Source organism: Capricornis sumatraensis, chromosome 14 (genome assembly GCF_032405125.1).
Source record: "Capricornis sumatraensis isolate serow.1 chromosome 14, serow.2, whole genome shotgun sequence".
In the NCBI taxonomy this organism is placed as follows: Eukaryota; Metazoa; Chordata; class Mammalia; order Artiodactyla; family Bovidae; genus Capricornis; species Capricornis sumatraensis.
This window is the reverse complement of record NC_091082.1, coordinates 63617133-63634672: the sequence shown is the minus strand read 5'-3', so window position 1 is coordinate 63634672 and position 17540 is coordinate 63617133. Positions and strand designations below refer to the sequence as shown.

General features: G+C 46.7%; 1 protein-coding gene across 1 annotated transcript in view; it reads left to right on the top strand.

Moving 5' to 3' along the window:
- KIAA0040 (KIAA0040 ortholog) overlaps positions 1-17540 on the top strand; it is a 37603-nt gene that overhangs the window by 12222 nt on the left and 7841 nt on the right. Inside the window, exon 2 of the mRNA XM_068986568.1 lies at positions 5894-5969. The gene's annotated coding sequence lies outside the window, so the exon portion shown is untranslated. The remainder of the gene's footprint in view (positions 1-5893; positions 5970-17540) is intronic.

The window sequence follows — 17540 nt, the reverse complement described above, 5'->3', positions numbered from 1 at the left end:
GGCTCTAGAGCATGGGCTCAGCAGTTGTGACGCATGGGCTTAGTTGTCCCAGACTAGATCTTCCCAGACCAGGGATCGATCCTGTGTCCCCTGCACTGGCAGGCAGATTTCTTAACAACTGGACCACCGGGAAGTCCTTCTGGCTTCATTTTTTTCTCATACACATTTCTTTAAAGTCTTTATGTGTGTCAAACACTATCCTGGAGGCTGTGGGGGAATGTAAAAACCAAAACCAGGCACAGGTCCCACCTGCAGGGGCCTTCTGCCTGTCCCTAGGAAGCTGCCCAGCCCAGCCTAGCCCAGCCGCAGTCATGCCCCCTCATCTAGAGGTGGAAGAAACAGCCTCCCCCCACCCTGGGAATTAGAGCCTGTTCTGGGATCTCTGCCACCGTTTCTTTGCCCACCACCCAGGCTCTGGACTGTGCCACTTGCGGCATCCCCAACATCTGCTTCACCCCTGCTTGGCTGGCTCTTCAGGCTCAACTTAGCTAAGGTCTTCTTGTTCTTCACAGGCTCAACTTACCTAAGTCATGAGCTGCTATTCTGGGTTCCTACCCCAACTGTGAAAGCAAGGTCTTCTTGTTCTGCACAGGCCCCAGTCCTGGTCCCCTCTACTGCTGTAGCCCTACCCTATTATAGCACCTTGACTTGGCCCTGCAGAGGCCATTGCAAAGCTCATGGAGATATGAGGCTTCAGGTTCCCAGGGATGACTGTGGGCACCCTGACCTGGAGGAGGTAACATACAGCCTCACACAGACACTCTCAGCTCTCCGATCCCGTAACCGTTCAGTTGGTTCACTAACCAATTGACGAGCATTTACTGAGCATCTACTATGTACCAACACTGAACTAGGCATGGGGAATTCCTAGAGGAAAAAGCTCTCAAATAGTCTACATCAAGTGGAAAAGTGGATATGAACAGCATCTGTACCACAAGTATACAATAGGAAGACTACATAAGTATCTACAGTATCTTACATGCATTATCAGGGAGGGAGGTAGGAGAGAGGGACAGAAATGTTCAATTGTGATGATCTCTATGTAACTGTGATTCCAGAAAAAGTCCCCAGGTCACTAAATTCTCCTTTCTCTTGCCCTGTGTACTGAGGGCTGTTCAGTACACATAGGTCAGAGTTTCCTCTAGTTTTATAGGCCAGAGCATTCCTCATGGGCTCTGACCAGGACACCCAAAGGCATCTTGCCACACTACACGTGGGAGTCATCAATCACTGTGGTCCCTTCTGCATCCTTGAACTCCCCACTGCTGGATTACAGCAGGAGTCACAAGCTCAACACCCATGGGGCCTGACAGATAAAACTAACATTTATGGAGTGTGGGCCAGGCGCTGCTTTAACCACGTGACAAAGATGATTCAACTCATCTGATTTCCATAACAATTCAATGGCAGAGGGTCTATTCTGATTATTCTTTTATAGCTGAGGAACAGAGGGGTAGAGGGACTTTCCTAAGTCAGACAGCTGGTGAATGGAGGAGGGCGAGCAGCCTTTGACCCAAGCTGGTCCACCTGAGAGAGTGACACAGCTAGTGTGGGCATCCCTACAGGTCTCGCTGGAAGCTGTGTCTCAGCCAGCCTCTCTTCACTGATCACATCCACCCCACAGGCTTCCAGCTTGCAGCCTGTGACCTCAGGTTGCCCTTCTTACACAAAAAACTCATTTGGTTTCCATCAACCTTGGGCTAAATGTTAATAGTACTGTTACATGGGTAGGCTAACTCTGTGTGTGTGTGTGTGTGTGTGTGTGTGTGTGTGAGAAAGAGTTGTTGTTGTTTAACTGCTCAGTTGTGTCCGACTCTTCAACCCCATGGGCTGTAGCCTGCCAGGCTCCTCTGTCCATGGGATTTCCCAGCAAGAATACTGGAATGGGTCACCATTTGGAGCAATCTCTTTGATCTTAGGCCAGCTGGAACTGACTTTGGTTACCCTCATGGCCCCAGATTGGAATTTGGGATTATCTACACATTTAAGAATATACAAAGAAATAAAGCATGTTTGGAGTTGAGAGGGAAGGGGGCAGAAAACTGACTAGCCACTCAGATTTTCTCACGCAACAATCTGCTTTCATGGTTAAACATGAAAAACAGCCCCTGGGCAGGTCCTTGGCCCAGTGCATCATCTTGTTACCCCTGCTCTGTCCTTGGACGTTCAAGTCAGAATAAGGAAGGAGGTGAGGAGGGAGAGCAAGTCTCCCAGTAGCATCTCTTCTCCTCAGGCCACAGCTTTAGGAACTCTCACCTTGGGCCAAGCTGTTGCCTGGAATCCCATGGATTAGAGCAGCTGGCTGGGAGAGTGAGCTGTTTGTTGCCATGGTAACAATGGCAGATTCAAACTCTCCAGATCTGGGCCCGGTGCCTGGGCCACCTTGATTGGCTTCTTTCTCTGAGCCAGCTGTGCTTTCTTGAACAGCCTGGAATCCCTTCATTCTCATCCTCACTGCATTTAATCATCCCATTCTCACGGCAGGTGCCATTTCAAATCCTACCCTCCTCAAAGCCTTGCCTAGATTCCCTCATTGGGATGAACAGCTTCCTTCGTGCTGCTCCCATAACCATTTGCTTGTGTTTCCCTTGGGACATTTAGCTAGTCATGCTTCACTGTTCCCCTGTGCTCATCCATTTCCCAAGCAAAAATAAATTCCTTGTTTCACAGTCTGTGTCTTTAGTTTGGAATCCCTTACCCAGGTGGTTGGCAGCAAGTTTCACATCTTGTTAGGCAGCATTAGCTGGGAGAGCCTTAGAAAAAAAAAGCTCCTTGTGCGCACAGTAGGTTCTCAACGGATGTGCATTGTGTCGAACTGTGCGCCGTAGAGAGGGGAAAGGGCAGTTCCTTGGCCTCCTTGGACTCAGTTGTGTCGACTACCCAGGCTCAGGGAAGGAAGAAAAAAGCCAGCCAAAGGAGTTCCTCTTTCTGAGGAAAAAAAACAAGGAGAACTTTTTGCAGTATTACCAGTGAGGCACTGAGACACTGAATGCAGCACACACTTTCACTACTCAGTTGACTTGGCATCTGAGAATTAGCAAATGGAATGTTAGCAATTCCTGACAGCAAAATGTGTCAGGAACACAGCCAACAGGGACTTTCCAAAAGCATGGCAATAGCCTCACTCTCGTGTGATTTATAATATTCAATATGGCACCCCGTGAGGCAAAGGCCCATATCCATTTGAGGCCTGCGATCTTTGGAAGTCAGGTCTCACTGCTGTCATTTCTGCTTCTTGGCACTGACAGCCTCACTGGAGATCTGAAAGTAGCCAGTCACCAAAAGAGGCCTGCAGAGTGTGCCTGCAGTCTGGAATGCCCCGGGTTATCTGGCATCTGAGCACATTCTGAGTCCAGGCTGAATGAATTCTCCAAATCCAGAATACTGAAATTCCAATTGGTCGATTTTTTTTATCTTTTCCTGAGTATCTTCCGTGTGGCCACAGTGCTGGGTGCGAACCCAGAAACCAGCATGGCAGAGTGGAATGAGCCCTGGATATTTAGGGGCAGAAGAACTGCCACGTCTGCCGTGATTGGCTGTGAGACCTTGGGCAACTCATTGAATTTCAGTGAACCTCAGTTTCCTCATCTATAAATATGGTCATTCACTAATTCAACAAATATTTTCCAAGAACAAAACAGGTGCAAATATTTTCCAAGAACATGTCCCATCAAATATTTTTCCAAGAACAGAACAGGGGGAGTACATTGTGTCTAGAAAGGAAACAAGATGATTAAATAAACAGTGACTCTAAAGTGGGTTGTGGGCTGTGGTGATGGCATAGGGACAGTGACGGGGTACAGGACAGGGGCTCTCATGAGGTCGTTGAAGGTTTCCCAAGGGGGGTGCTATTTCAGCTGAGACTAAATGCATAGAGACCCGGAGACTGGGGAGTACCAGTTGAGGTGGGATTGGGGGACAGTTGGGGGGATTTGAGATAAGCTTTTGTGAGGCCCCAAAGCAGGAAGGCCCACATATCTCAGGGAGTCTGAGAAATGGAATGTTTTATAAACTGGAAGGTTTTATAAACTGGTTGCCACTGTTGATTCCTCTCTGTAGCTTTTTGGGAGTTAATACAGTAAGGAGAGTATCACACTAGGAAATGGAAAAACTAGAACCTGGTCTGCCCTTGGCCACTGACCAGCTTTGCAATTTTAAACAAATTTTGAACATCCATTTCTGTTCTTTAGTTTATTCATCTGTGAAATAGGGCAAGAAATCCCTTCCCTTCTCACATTACAGTGGATTTAATGAAGAAATGTTTGCAGAAGAGAAGCTGTTAAAAAATTAAAATGAGTTATAAGTACAGGGTCTATGCTAGGACTTTCCCCAGTCATAAATAAACTCAAACCCATTCAGGCATCAGTTTTAAGACTGAAGAAGTGTTTGCACCACGGATTTTTTTCCCCCTCCCCTCTGCCTCCCTTCCCAAGGGATCAGGAAATAAATCACAGTTTCTTTCTGATTGGTTTGGCGATATTTCATTTCAGTCCATAATCGCATTTTGTCTAAGGGAGAAAGTACTATTAATAAAGGGTTTTTTTTTTAATTGTAATATTTGTGATTACCAAGCCTGGCTGGTTAGAGCAGACTGCCCATGAGCCCAGGGTGGCCCTTAATCCTGCTCTGGCCAAGGCATACTTTGAATTACCAAAGGGATCAGGTAAGAGAATGAAACATTGACATTGCTACGTCTCTCTGCTCACCAACATTCAGGACTTTCCTGTTACACCAAACCTATGCTGAGCCTTCCAAGCCCCCTGAAATCTCACCAACCTTCCTCAGGAGGTTTCTTCACTGCCTTCCCAGTCCCAAACTCTGTACGTGCTGGCCTCTGTACCCCAGCTCTTGCTTTGCCATCCTATCCAGCTCAGCCTAGCTTCCCTTCTCCCACTCAAATGTCCAACCCTCGATGTGATTACACCCAGTACAGAGGCCCTACACAACCTCCATCTCCTCCAGGTTGCCTCTTCCTTAAAACCTACGCCAACAACCATCACTCTCCTTTCTAACTGTGCATTCATTTTGGCACTTTCTGGTATTTATCTTAGACTTTAATTGCTTATTTTTGAAAATTAAACTGTGAAGCGCATTATCAATTTATAAAGACTCTCATGTATATATAACTTAACTATTAGCCTTCTCATGGATAAAGAACAGGATGTTTGCAGAATTATTTTTATTTTAGTGAGCCAGTAAACAACTTCAGGGAGGCTCTTGAATGTTCTATACAAACCTCCCCACCCCTACCCCGGCCCCCGGCGGTCAGTCAGAGGGCAGCCACCCCTGCAGTTTCTGCTCCTTCTGCTTACACCAAGCAGCCTAGCCCCACCAACTCTTGCCTCCTGTGAAGGATGGAATGTGCTTATCAGAACCTGCCCAGCAGGGTGGACATGCTTGACCAGCCCTTGGAAATCTGGGGTCATTTGGGCACACGGATGATCCAGGCTACCTAGCACCACGGCACCACAAGGGGAAAGAGGAGCTTCGCTGGTTGGGGTGGGGTCGGGGTGAGGTCCACCTATCCATCCATTTGGGGTTGGAGGCAGGAAGACCTCCCAGCATGGCAGCCAGTTTCCCCAGAACTTCAGGCCACTGTGACTACCTGGCAGAACTGAGGGGTGATGGCTGCTGCCCTGTCCCTACACTGGCCTGGAGTAACACCAGTTGTGACTCTTAAGAACTTGTACAGTTCCTGACAGCCTAGGTGCACAGTCACACGCCCTGCTGCTCTGACACAAGGACCCAGGCAGGTGCCCACTTCTAGTCGCTGGTTGACTTTGGAAAGTGCCTGCGTACAGTCAGGCCTTTAGAACTGTACCAGCAGCCTGCCTCCCTCCCAACCCTTCTGCAGAGGTGGACCATGCTATCACTTTCTTGTGTCTCTTCCCAGATTTCTCCCATTTGGGAGATAAATCGAGGCCCCAAGCGACTGAATGAGCTTCCTGAGGACACACGTTAAGTCACAGGTAAGAGTTTGAACTGGCTTCTCATAGCACCATGAACTTCCCCTATGTTCCCAAGCTATCTTTTAGCCAAGAATTCAGCTTGTATGAAAATCTACAAGAGTGTAAACAAATAAAACCATATATTATTCAAAGCCAAGCCTAGGAGTCTAGAGCCTCATAGACTGGCCACTGAGAAGCAGAGCAGGGTACTCACTTCAAGGGCACTCCCAGGCCCTTCTCTGGCTGCTCCAAGCCAAATCCCATCTCTGGGACCCTCTCCTGCCTTCTGACTAGCAGAAGAAGGACTATACATCCTGACCGTTTTGCCCTATCAAAATGTTCCCACCCAATGTCTTATTTCTTCAAGATACTGATACTTTGAGGGTTGGTTCGATAAAATATATATACATACATACACTGGGCTGATAAAATACACGTACACACATAGGGCTGCTAAGGAAAGATAAAGCTTAAGGCTGGTGTAGAGCCTGCTGGGAGAGAAGGTCAGAGTTCCCTGGCCTCTCCCACCATCTCCCCCACCTCCCACTGGCCTCATATGCTTTCCAGAGTGTCTTCCATAATACTTTGAGGTCTCTAGGCAAGGATGGAGCAGAAGTGGTGGATAGGGAGGACGGGCTAGGGCTGAGGGAAGAAAGTGTGTGTGTGTGTGTGTGTGTGTGTGTGCGCGTGCGCGCTTTAGGAACTCTCCTACCCCCACAATCCCCAGCTTAAGCAGTTTCTTCCATCCATACTCCCAAATCACTCATGGGCAATGCCTGCAGCCTCCTTTGGGAAGGTCATTTCAAAGGTGGAGAAGAAAAGACATTGCTATGGCGGTGGAGGGGTACAAAGGCAGGCGAACTGAAGGTATCAGGGGTAAAGCAAAGCCAGTGGCGGTTCCAGAATTCCTCTAGAACAGGACTTAGGGATAGCATCTATTTGCACAGAAGCACCTAAAACTGCATTTGATAAGGCTGAGCAGATGTCACCTGTATCAAAGAAAGAGGGTACTGAGGCAAAAAAGGGGGTGTTACTTGCCTGGGTGGGTGCTCCATCAATGTTTTAGCACATTCATATATATCTTCTACGTTCACCAACAGTTATTTATCAAAACGGTTAAAATACATCTATATCCACACTTGATGTTGGGGACACAGATATAAATGCATAGCGACAGCAAGTGAAGATTCATCCCCCTGTAACATCAGCTCCTCCGCACTACCCTCCCTCTGTGGCCCAAAGTCTGACGAACCTGAACTGTTTCCACACTGTGCATTCCACAGGGGTGAGTTATGACTGGAATGAGAATATTTCTGCTCACTCCCTCTATGACTTGGCCTTTACATTTTAAGCCTTAATATTACAGCAAGGTAGCTTTCAGCTTTTAATTGCCCTGAACTTTTGTTAACATTAAATGAAGGGAAGAAATGGAAAGGAAAATAAAATTGTATCTGTATTGCTTCTGAGTTGCATAATTGTATATTTTTGCCACCCCATTAGTTTTCAACTATTCCAGCCTATAAACCTCTCCCCCGCCACCACTGAGGAAAATAAATCAGTCAGTCATTCAGCAATTGCTGCAAAGTTTGCCAAACTCTGAGTTCTCTAATATTAAAGAGAGTGATGCAACTTTAAATCCAGAGTCTATTTTTTAATTACCACCTGTGGGAGACCCTGAATCACACAAGTGCTTGGCTGTCTTCTTGCTTTTTCTAAAAACATACCTTCCCTCTAAGCAGATATGACGTTAAACATCAGTTATAGCAGTCAGCCACAGACTGTGTCCCCTTTATTTGGGGACCAGAGAAAGCACTGCCCCTCCCCAACCGCTTCTAACTCCAAGATGACCTCAGAGCCTCAACTCACACTTTCCAAAAATAAAACTGTACTTCGGCACTTTACCACACCCACCAAAATTGGCTCCAAAATTTTTTACCAAATAGTTTGGAAGAGTGAAAATAAGAACAGTATAACCCAGGTATGTCACTGTAACCATGACTACAGGTTTTATTAGCACTAATATCAGGATGTGGTCAGATTGGATATATACAGACGGCAAACACAAGCCTGCGTGGTGTCAGAGTGTGTGCCCATAAATTCTCCAAATTGGAAACGTGGCCCTTAATGACTATGATTCATGAAGGACCTGGGGCAGGCGGGGGTGAGGATGGAGGGAGGGTGAGAGGGTTGAGGGAGGAGATTTAGGGTGGAGGGCTGCATCAAGAAGGGAATTCAGGGTTCTAATTTTAGCTGTAATTCAGCTTTTGAATACAATCCTCTAACATGCCCCTACCTTGCATTTAGACTGCGGTTTTCGCAGTGTTCTTTGACGTACCTTGTCTGTTGTTCACAAGTCTTGACAGATGTCTGAGATGGCTAATAGCTGCAGTTCTCCGATGAAAAAGGGGCTCAGAAAGCTTAACTGATTTGCCCAAGGTCAGAAGCTTGGAGGACAAGTGAACCCAGAACTAGAACTGGTTCCTCTTAATATTCTTTCCACCGCACCCCTCTGCCAGCCTTTTATATTCTGCTTGGGACATTTGGATCTGTATTCATTCCTCTTGCAAACATCCCTCTTCCTTATCATTTGTTTAATTAGCCAGAAACCAAGATCAATCCATCAAACTGGAGGTTGACAGCTGGAAAGTAAGGCTTGCCTTTCGTCATCTCTTTTTCAAGCCCCCTGCCTGGCTTCCGGCTACACAGATGACAGCACAGATAACAGGCAGTGTAGTCCCTATTCTGGCGGGAGTGTGTGGTCTTGGGGTTACAAAGTTTAATATGCCTCCAGGGACCAGGTAGGTGTCAGGACTGGGTGAAGGCAGCAGGGTGGGGACTGGGGTACAGGTTAGGGGAAAATCGGTCCTTCTAATGCTCCAGCAGATATGGGTGGTTAGTGTACCCCGATTTTAGGACTCACTAAAGAATGAGAATTGTATATGAAATCAGAGGAGGAAAAATTAAATAAAATAGAAGTGCCTAAGGGTTGGATATAGCTCCTGGGCTGTCAGTGAGCACTCTAAGGAGTTTTATGCCTTTAGGCCCCCAGCACTCACTGTCATGTGTGACATACTGCACCTCTCTTATATTTCCGGTCCTATTAAAATGTGAGCCCCTTAGGGTCACAGGAGGTATCTTAGTTCATCAAGGGTGTGTCCATAGAGTGTGGCACACCTGCCAGGCTTTCAAATGCTTGACAGGTGAATGATTGGTGAATACCCCTTCATCCTAGAACAGAGGGTCCAGAGACGGAAGTCCTCTGGAGAATGGCAGTTCTAGAGCATAACATTTACAGCAGGGTCTTCTGCACTTTAGTAGCTCCATTGTTGTTGTTCAGTGGCTCGGTCATGTCCAGCTCTTTGTGACCCCATGAACTACAAGTTTTGTCCATTCACATGAAAAGTGATCAAACTGCACACGAGACTTCCCTGTCTTTCACCATCTCCCAGAGCTTGCTCAAACTCATGTCCTTTGAGTCTGTGATGCTATCCAACCATCTCATCCTCTGTTGCTCCCGTCCCTCTCACCCACAGTTTTTCCCAGCATCAGGGTCTTTTCCAGTGAGCTCTTCCCATCAGGTGGCCAAAGTACTGGAACTCCAGCTTCAGCATCAGTCCTCCCAGTGAATATTCAGGGTTGATTATCTTTAGAGTTGACTGGTTTGATCTCTTTGAAGTCCAAGGGACTCTCAAGAGTCTATTCCAGCACCACAGTTCAAAAGCATCAATTCTTTGGCGATCAGCCTTCTTTATGGTCCAGCTCTCACATCCATACATGACTACGTGTCGTCTGGCTAACATGGAGCAGTTGGAGGGCATGTGCCTGCTAGTCAGGGCCTGACAAAACGTGCTCCACTGGAGAAGGGTATTGCCAACCACTTCAGTATTATTGCCTCAAGAACCCTATGAACACAGTGAAAAGTAGCTCCATGGCCTTGGGCAAATTACTCAGTCTCTGATGGCCTCAGTTTCCTTATCTGTATAATGGGGATTTAAAAGACCCACCTCCTGCATTCTTGAATGAGGTCCTGTCTGTTGAGCCTTGATTACACACACAGAGTTGGGCACTTAGTAAGAACACAACCAATGGTGGCTTTTGGATTCAACAGATCATTCCCTGTTCCTGTGAAAGGTGATAAGACATTATGCCAACCCTCTGTTTTTGAGGCTTTGGCCTCTGAGGTCTCTGTGTTAAAAGAGGTTAGTCAAAGGAAAACAAGTGAGCATTCTAGCTTAAATGAAGAGGAGAAAGTTGATAGTGATGGACAAGACAAGGTAGCCCTAAGAAACTAGATCCTGGATGTCAGGGCTGAAAGAGGGGCGGCAGCTGAGAATGAATGGGAATAAAATTAATGAGAGAGCAGGGGAAAGGCAGATGAGTCTGCCTTGACTCCTAGGATTGGCTGATTCACTTCTTAAACCAGTTCACAGTAAAAGTGATCAAACTCTGCAAAAGCTCTATGAATTCTGAAAAGAATGGCTGTTTCTACCTTTCACACAATGAGTAGTATAATAAATAGAGTGCTCTATGGTTTTCAAGGCAATTCTAAGGCTCCCACTGTGTGAAGTGTACTTAGGCAATATGCTTTACACACATTATCTTTATACATATCATTCATTCACTCACTCATTCATTCATTCATCCATTCAACAAATACTGCCAGCCCACTTTCTGCCAGGCACTCTGTGGGGTATAAGGAATAAAACAATGTAGTACAGTGGAAAAAAACACCTCGCCTTCTGAGAAATGTGCTGATAGCTAACATTTGTGTTTACGGAAGAGAAAACTAAACTCAAAGTGCTTAAGTGGATGTTGCCTAGACTCCAAGCTGGTATTAGTGAAGGAGGCAAAAGTCCTGACTTCATTGTTTTTTGGTTGAGTAGAAGAAAACTCAAGTTTCCTTGATGATCTAGGGACATAAATATGAGGAAGTTTATAACTTCCTAACAGGCTGGGGATATTATATTCAATCACATTTGGCACTGTTGGAATTTTCAGAGTATCAGAGAGACACGATTTTTAGTGTTTACTCCTAAGAGTGACTGAAAACGACTAATTATTGTCAGAGTCTATGACATGTATCCTTGGGAGACAATGTAATTAGGGAAGGGAAGAGAGAAATGAAAGGAAGAGAGAGAGAGAAAGAGTAAAGAAGAATAAAGTAGCTAGAGACTTAACAGAAAGTCAAAGAAAGCCCAGATGAAAACCCTTTTAAACTCTTTTCATTGTCCTTAAATTATTCTCTAATTATTTTCTACGCATCATCTTTGAGTAGAGAGAAGGTCTTTTTCCTCCACTGTATTTCATAGCATAGCTTAATTAATACTTGATTGATTGAAAGATCAACTCATTTGAACCTGGAGTGAAATGGAGCTTTTTAATTTTCTTTTCTGCTGAACCTGAAATAGAACATATAGTAATTAGGGAAGGATCCCTTGTTATCAGAAAGTCACAGCCACGATGAGCAATTTGTAACAGAGCAAAAGGAAGGTAGATGATTATTTGGGACCTGATAAAGCACACTCCCCACTCCCTACTGCTTTCAGTGATATGCGAGTTTCTTGATCGTTATTTCCTCCTTGAAAGAGTTTCTTGGCTAGGGATCTGTCTGAACAGTGGGCTAAATAGTGGGTAATTGTCATCAAAGTCTGACCACAGATGTGACTGATGGCCTCTTCTCTATGCCTTTCATTACCCTGGCTCTCTCCTCCAAAACCTGGATTGACTAATTTACATTTTTTTCAAGATCTCTTGAGTTAATCAGCATTTCATTCATTCAGGGACATGTTCAACTCTGGGCATCTAAACAGAATAAAACAGGCAAGGACCCAGTTCTCACTGAACTCATTTAGCAGAGCAGGCAGACAGTCCCTAAATGCATACGCCACAGTGACAAGATCACTGCAGGTGAATGAGAAACTTCAGAGTAGGAAGAACTACCAGGGCTGTAAGACAGGATGGCGTGGTAGAGATTCACTGGGGGCTTGGCTTCTCGGATGACTTGGTTAAGCAAGGCTTCCTATTGAGCTAACATCTGAGGTTACAGTAAGTAGAAATGCCTTTGTGTGGAGCTCTGCATGTTATGAAGCTGTTGATCATGCCAAGATCTCAGAGAAAATGGACTGATGGAATTAACAAGTTCCTGCAGGGTGGACAACTCTGAAGTAGGTGTGTCCAGGGCATGGTGAGTGAGGAGGGGAGTACAAGACAAGATTAGAGATGGAGGCATGTCTGGGGTACGGCAAGGAGTCGGTTTGACTCCGCAGGCATTGGGAAGCCGTGGTGGGTGGGGGCAATGTAATCTGGCTCACATGGGGAGAAGAGACCATAAACAAGGAACAGCAGAACCAGAGAGAATGGTTAGGAAGCTGAGCAGTAATCCAGCCGAGGGGTGACGGCGAGCTAGCCACGACATGGAGAGAAGTGGACACATGTGGGATATGTTTTAGAGAGAGAGGCCATGGGAGTGCTGAGGGGTGGGAGTGCTGTGAAATCAGGGGGCGTACATGAGCCTCCTGGGGCTTCTGTGATGAAGCACCGCAGGCTGGGCCCTTTAAACCACCCAAGTGGGTTGCCTCACGGTTCTGGGGGCTGGAAATCTGAGATCAAGGTGTTAGGAGGGTTGGGTCCTTCTGAAAGCCATGAAGAGAGGATCTGTTCCAGGCCCCTCTCCTTGGCTTGTCAATGGCCATCTTCTCTCAGCGTCCCTTCATGCTGTCTTCCCTCTGTGCAAGCCCACCTTTATGTCCAATTTCCCCTTTTCATAAGGAAACCAGTCATATTGGATTATAGACCCACTTTACTCCAGTATGACTCATCTTAACTAATTTATTGATACATCTCCAAAAATGCTGTGTCTAATTAAGGTCATATTTTGAGATAGTGATTAGCTCTTCAACATAGACATATACTCTATATATATGTGTGTGTGTGTGTGTGTGTATAATTCTTTGTGCTGTTCTGCCTTTTAATTTTTCAAAGAAAACAAATAATTATAATATAGTCAGACAAGGGCCGTGATGGTAGGTTATTGGCTCCAGGAGAGCTCAGAAGAGAAAGAAATGGGTTGGGGGAGGTTTTCGGGCAGAGGACTGGCAGCTACAGAAGACCTCCCAGTGGAGTCTGGAAGGACAAGGAGTTCCCCTGTGAATGCACCGAGGGGAGAGGTGAGAAGCCGCTCCAGGCAGATGGAACAGAGCACGTGGCAGTGCGAGAGAGCAGGATGCTTGGGAGAGCCTGAGGGAGTGTGGCAATGGAGGCGGTGGGGGAGACGAGGCCGGGGTGGGAGCAGGAACCACCAGCTCACAAGCGCTTTGTTCCCCTTGCTAAGGATTCAGGATGATCGTACAAGTGACGAAGAGCCAAAGGTGGGCTGAGCGGGGGAGCATGTTCAGTTCAGTTCAGTCGCTCAGTCATGTCCGACTCTTTGTGATCCCATGAATCGCAGCACACCAGGCCTCCCTGTCCATCACCACCTCCCGGAGTTCACTCAGACTCACGTCCATCGAGTCCGTGATGCCATCCAGCCATCTCATCCTCGGTCATCCCCTTCTCCTCCTGCCCCCAATCCCTCCCAGCATCAGAGTCTTTTCCAGTGAGTCAACTCTTCGCATGATGTGGCCAAAGTACTGGAGCTTCAGCTTTAGCATCATTCCTTCCAAAAAAATCCCAGGGTTGATCTCCTTCAAAATGGACTGGTTGGATCTCCTTGCAGTCCAAGGGACTCTCAAGAGTCTTCTCCATCACCACAGTTCAAAAGCATCAATTCTTCAGCATTCAGCCTTCTTCACAGTCCAAATCTCACATCCATACATGACCACAGGAAAAACCATAGCCTTGACTAGACGGATCTTAGTCAGCAAAGTAATGTCTCTGCTTTTGAATATGCTATCTAAGTTGCTCATAACTTTTCTTCCAAGGAGTAGGCATCTTTTAACTTCATGGCTGCAGTCACCATCTGCAGTGATTTTGGAGCCCCAAAAAATAAAGTCTGACACTGTTTCTACTGTTTCCCCATCTATTTCCCATGAAGTGATGGGACTGGATGCCATGATCTTCGTTTTCTGAATGTTGAGCTTTAAGCCAACTTTTTCACTCTCCTCTTTCACTTTCATCAAGAGGCTTTTTAGCTCCTCTTCACTTTCTGCCATAAGGGTGGTGTCATCCACATATCTGAGGTTATTGATATTTCTCCCGGCAATCTTGATTCCAGCTTGTGTTTCTTCCAGGCCAGCGTTTCTCATGATGTTCTCATGATGGGGGAGCATGACCCCATTCTAAGTTTAGGAGATGAACTGAAGAAAGGAAAAACTAGAGACTGGTCTGAGGGCTTGGACAAATGCAGTGACAAGGCGGGTGAAGAGGAGGGCGCCTCTGCTCTTCCGATCCTCCCTCTGCTCCTCCACCCCCTGCCTTCTGTGCTCATGGCGCCAGAACTCCCTGGTCACCTTTGGTGCTCCCAGGCTCCCACTCCCTCCTAGACTGTGCCAAGCTCTTCCCCATGTCCGGGCCTTCACCCTGCTGCTCCCACCTGTGCACAGGTAGACCCTTGTCATCCCTCAGACCTCAGCTCAAAGCCACCTCCTCAGAGGCCATGCTGACTGGGTCCTTTACAGTATCAATAGCATCTCTTGGTTTCCGTGTTTGTGTACCTGTTTAGAGTCCACCTTCTCCCTGTGGAAAACAAGTGGCTTCACCATACCTGCATCATTCCTGACTACATCCACTTGCAGTGCCTAGGGCAGTGTTGACTCACACGAGGAGTTCATGGAATGCAGAAGGAAGAAGGGGGGTGCAACAGAAAGACAGTCTGGTTTTGGGGAAGGACAGAGGCTCATGTCACACTCTGCCCAGGGATATGAGGTCCCCAGAGACAGTATCCCCATCCTCATATTCTGTATTTTAATTCTGAATTGGTTGCTTTGAAAAAGAATGATGAATGGAATGGAGTTAAGAGCCCCCTTACTACAGGAAAACTAGGGGAAGGAGGAAAAAATGCCTTTTAAAGGAGAGCTAAGGAATGGTGGCACCCAGGCAAGTAGAGATTGGGTAGAGGGCTCCCCCATGAAAGGGTAGCTTTCAAATAATAACACAGTAAGAGGACATAACGGGACTTCCCTGGTGGCTTGGTGGTAAAGAATCCACCTGCCAATGCAGGAGATGGGTTTGATCTCTGGGTTGGGAAGATCCCCTAGAGAAGGAAATGGCAACCCACTCCAGTATTCTTGCCTGGAGAATCCCAGGGACAGAGAAGCCTGGTGGGCTACAGTCCCTGACGTAGCAAAGGAGTCAAACACAACTTAGTGACTAAACAACAATAGCAACAAAGAATCAAAGTCACGCCTCCAGAACCATCCCAAGCTCTAAAAACGCAAACAAAATGAGCATCAGCTAAGGAGTCAGGGTGTTTCTTCGGCTGGCCTATTCATTTGGGGTCAGATAATAAGGGCACATGTGTCTGTTGCCAGGCGTGGTACCAAGAGGTTTTACATTTACTGACTCACTTGTTTTCACAACAGCCTATTATTATCAGCTTCATTTTACTATGAAGAAAGTGAGCCCCAGAGAGAGAAGCTGAGTAACCTGCCCAGTGGGATAGACAGTGAGTAGCAGTCAGGATTTGAACCAAGGCTGTTTGGTCCCGTAACCTGCACTCCGGAGCACTTAGCTAAACCCCTCCTGGGTGGAAGCTGCACTACGAGAGACCTGCTAAATGGATCACGTATTTGTTATAATCATTACCAATGTTAGCTTTTTGTCACCTGTATGAGTCAGGATGGGTTAATTGCTATGTCAAATAATTCTTAAATCTCAGTGGCTTCCCCCCACAAAGGTTTCTTTCTCTTCCACTGTTCGCTGTAGTCAGCAAGGTGCCCTGCCAGCAGTCATTCAGGAACATCTCCCACCTCTGCAGTCCCAGGGGCTCTGGAGTCTTTCCCTGGGCCCTGTGCGTTGGCCAGCCAGTGAGCAAGCAGAGAGAGAACACGAAGGACCTCAAGAGAGACTTCAGGACCCAGGTCCACACTCTGTTGTCCAGAACTCAGTCATATCCCCAGGGGTGTCAGGGGGCTGAGAGGCATAGGCTGTCCTGAGCCCAGGATGAGGACATAGTGTACATCTTGTCAACCGCTGTCTCAGTCTTACCTGCAAGGACTTCTATATGGGATACCTGACTGGGGTGGGGGGTCATGCTGGGAGTCAGAAGACATTGGTTCTGGTCCTGATCTCACCAACTGTCTGACCTCCAGCAAGACACAGCCTCTTCTGGTCCCAGATTCCTCATCACTAAAGTGAAGAAACTCAACCACATGACCCATCTCTGGATTCTTCCAACTCAGGAAGTCTGTCTGACAAAGCATCACTTCATTATTTTTAATAACCATAGTGCCTTAATCGTTTCTGTATTGATGACCTATTGGTGCTTTTGTTCAAAATTGCAACCTTAATTATAACATTGATTCTGAAGGTAAACACTACCAATTTTCCCCTAATACTCAATATCCAGTTCCACACCATATATGCATACTCTGCAGGGTGGAGGAAGAGGCTCCAACCTGGACAAGTTACTTAAAGCAATTAATTAAATTGGGGGAAATACAGATCTCTATTTCATCATGCCTTAAGCCAGGTTTAAGTCATAAAGTCACATTCCACTAGCAGATTATTTTCTGGAATCTGACACTTTTTGTACAAAACAGTACTTACATCTATTAGAGGGCATCTGAGCATGCCAGGTTAGCAAGGTGAGAACCGTGAAGAAAATATATACCCAGAGCAGCAGAGTTAATAACTGCTGACTGAGGTTCCACTGTGCCCTCGCTGCCAGAGAGCCTTGGTTTCGGAAGTGTGTGATGTTGTCATAACCAAAGGGATTCTACAAGGACTGCAGGGTGGATCTGAGAGCTGGGCAAGGTTTGGGCAGGCAGGGTACAGAGCCCTGGGGCCGAATAAGATGCTTTATACCCCCAGGAGAGATGGTGGGAGTCTTAGAGACTATTGGATGGGATTCCTATTTTAGGGAAAAAAAAAAAAAAAAATATATATATATATATATATAGCAGAGTTGGACACCAGAGAGGAGACTAGGGTTAGAAGACGAGGAGCAGAGCACAGCCCAGAGACATTCCTTGGTCCCTTGGCCTGACAGTTCCGCTACTGCATCAGCTGAAGAACGCCCAAGTCAGGCCACGTGTCCCACCTGCGATCACCACCCTCAGCCTTGTCCAGGTGCCATTTTCCCTCATCGGTTATAATCATCTCCTCCTGCTCCCATTCTTGGCAATCTGTTCTCTCACCCCACTGACAATGTTCTTTATAAAACACGGAGCCTATTCCCTCCTTGCTTGAAACTCCATGACCCTTTTGCACACACCAGCCATTGACGTGGCTTAGCCAGCCCAACGGGTGTGGGGCCACCTCCCTCATGGGCTTCCTGTCACCCCCATCACCCTCCACACACCCTGCGGCTACATCCAGCCACACTGTCCTTTCAGGGCCTTTTCAGGGAAAGCAACGGTTCCAATTGTTCATCTGCAAAAACAAAGCACAGTGAACACATTATTTCCTGTGTTTCCAGACTTTGGGGAGGGGGGA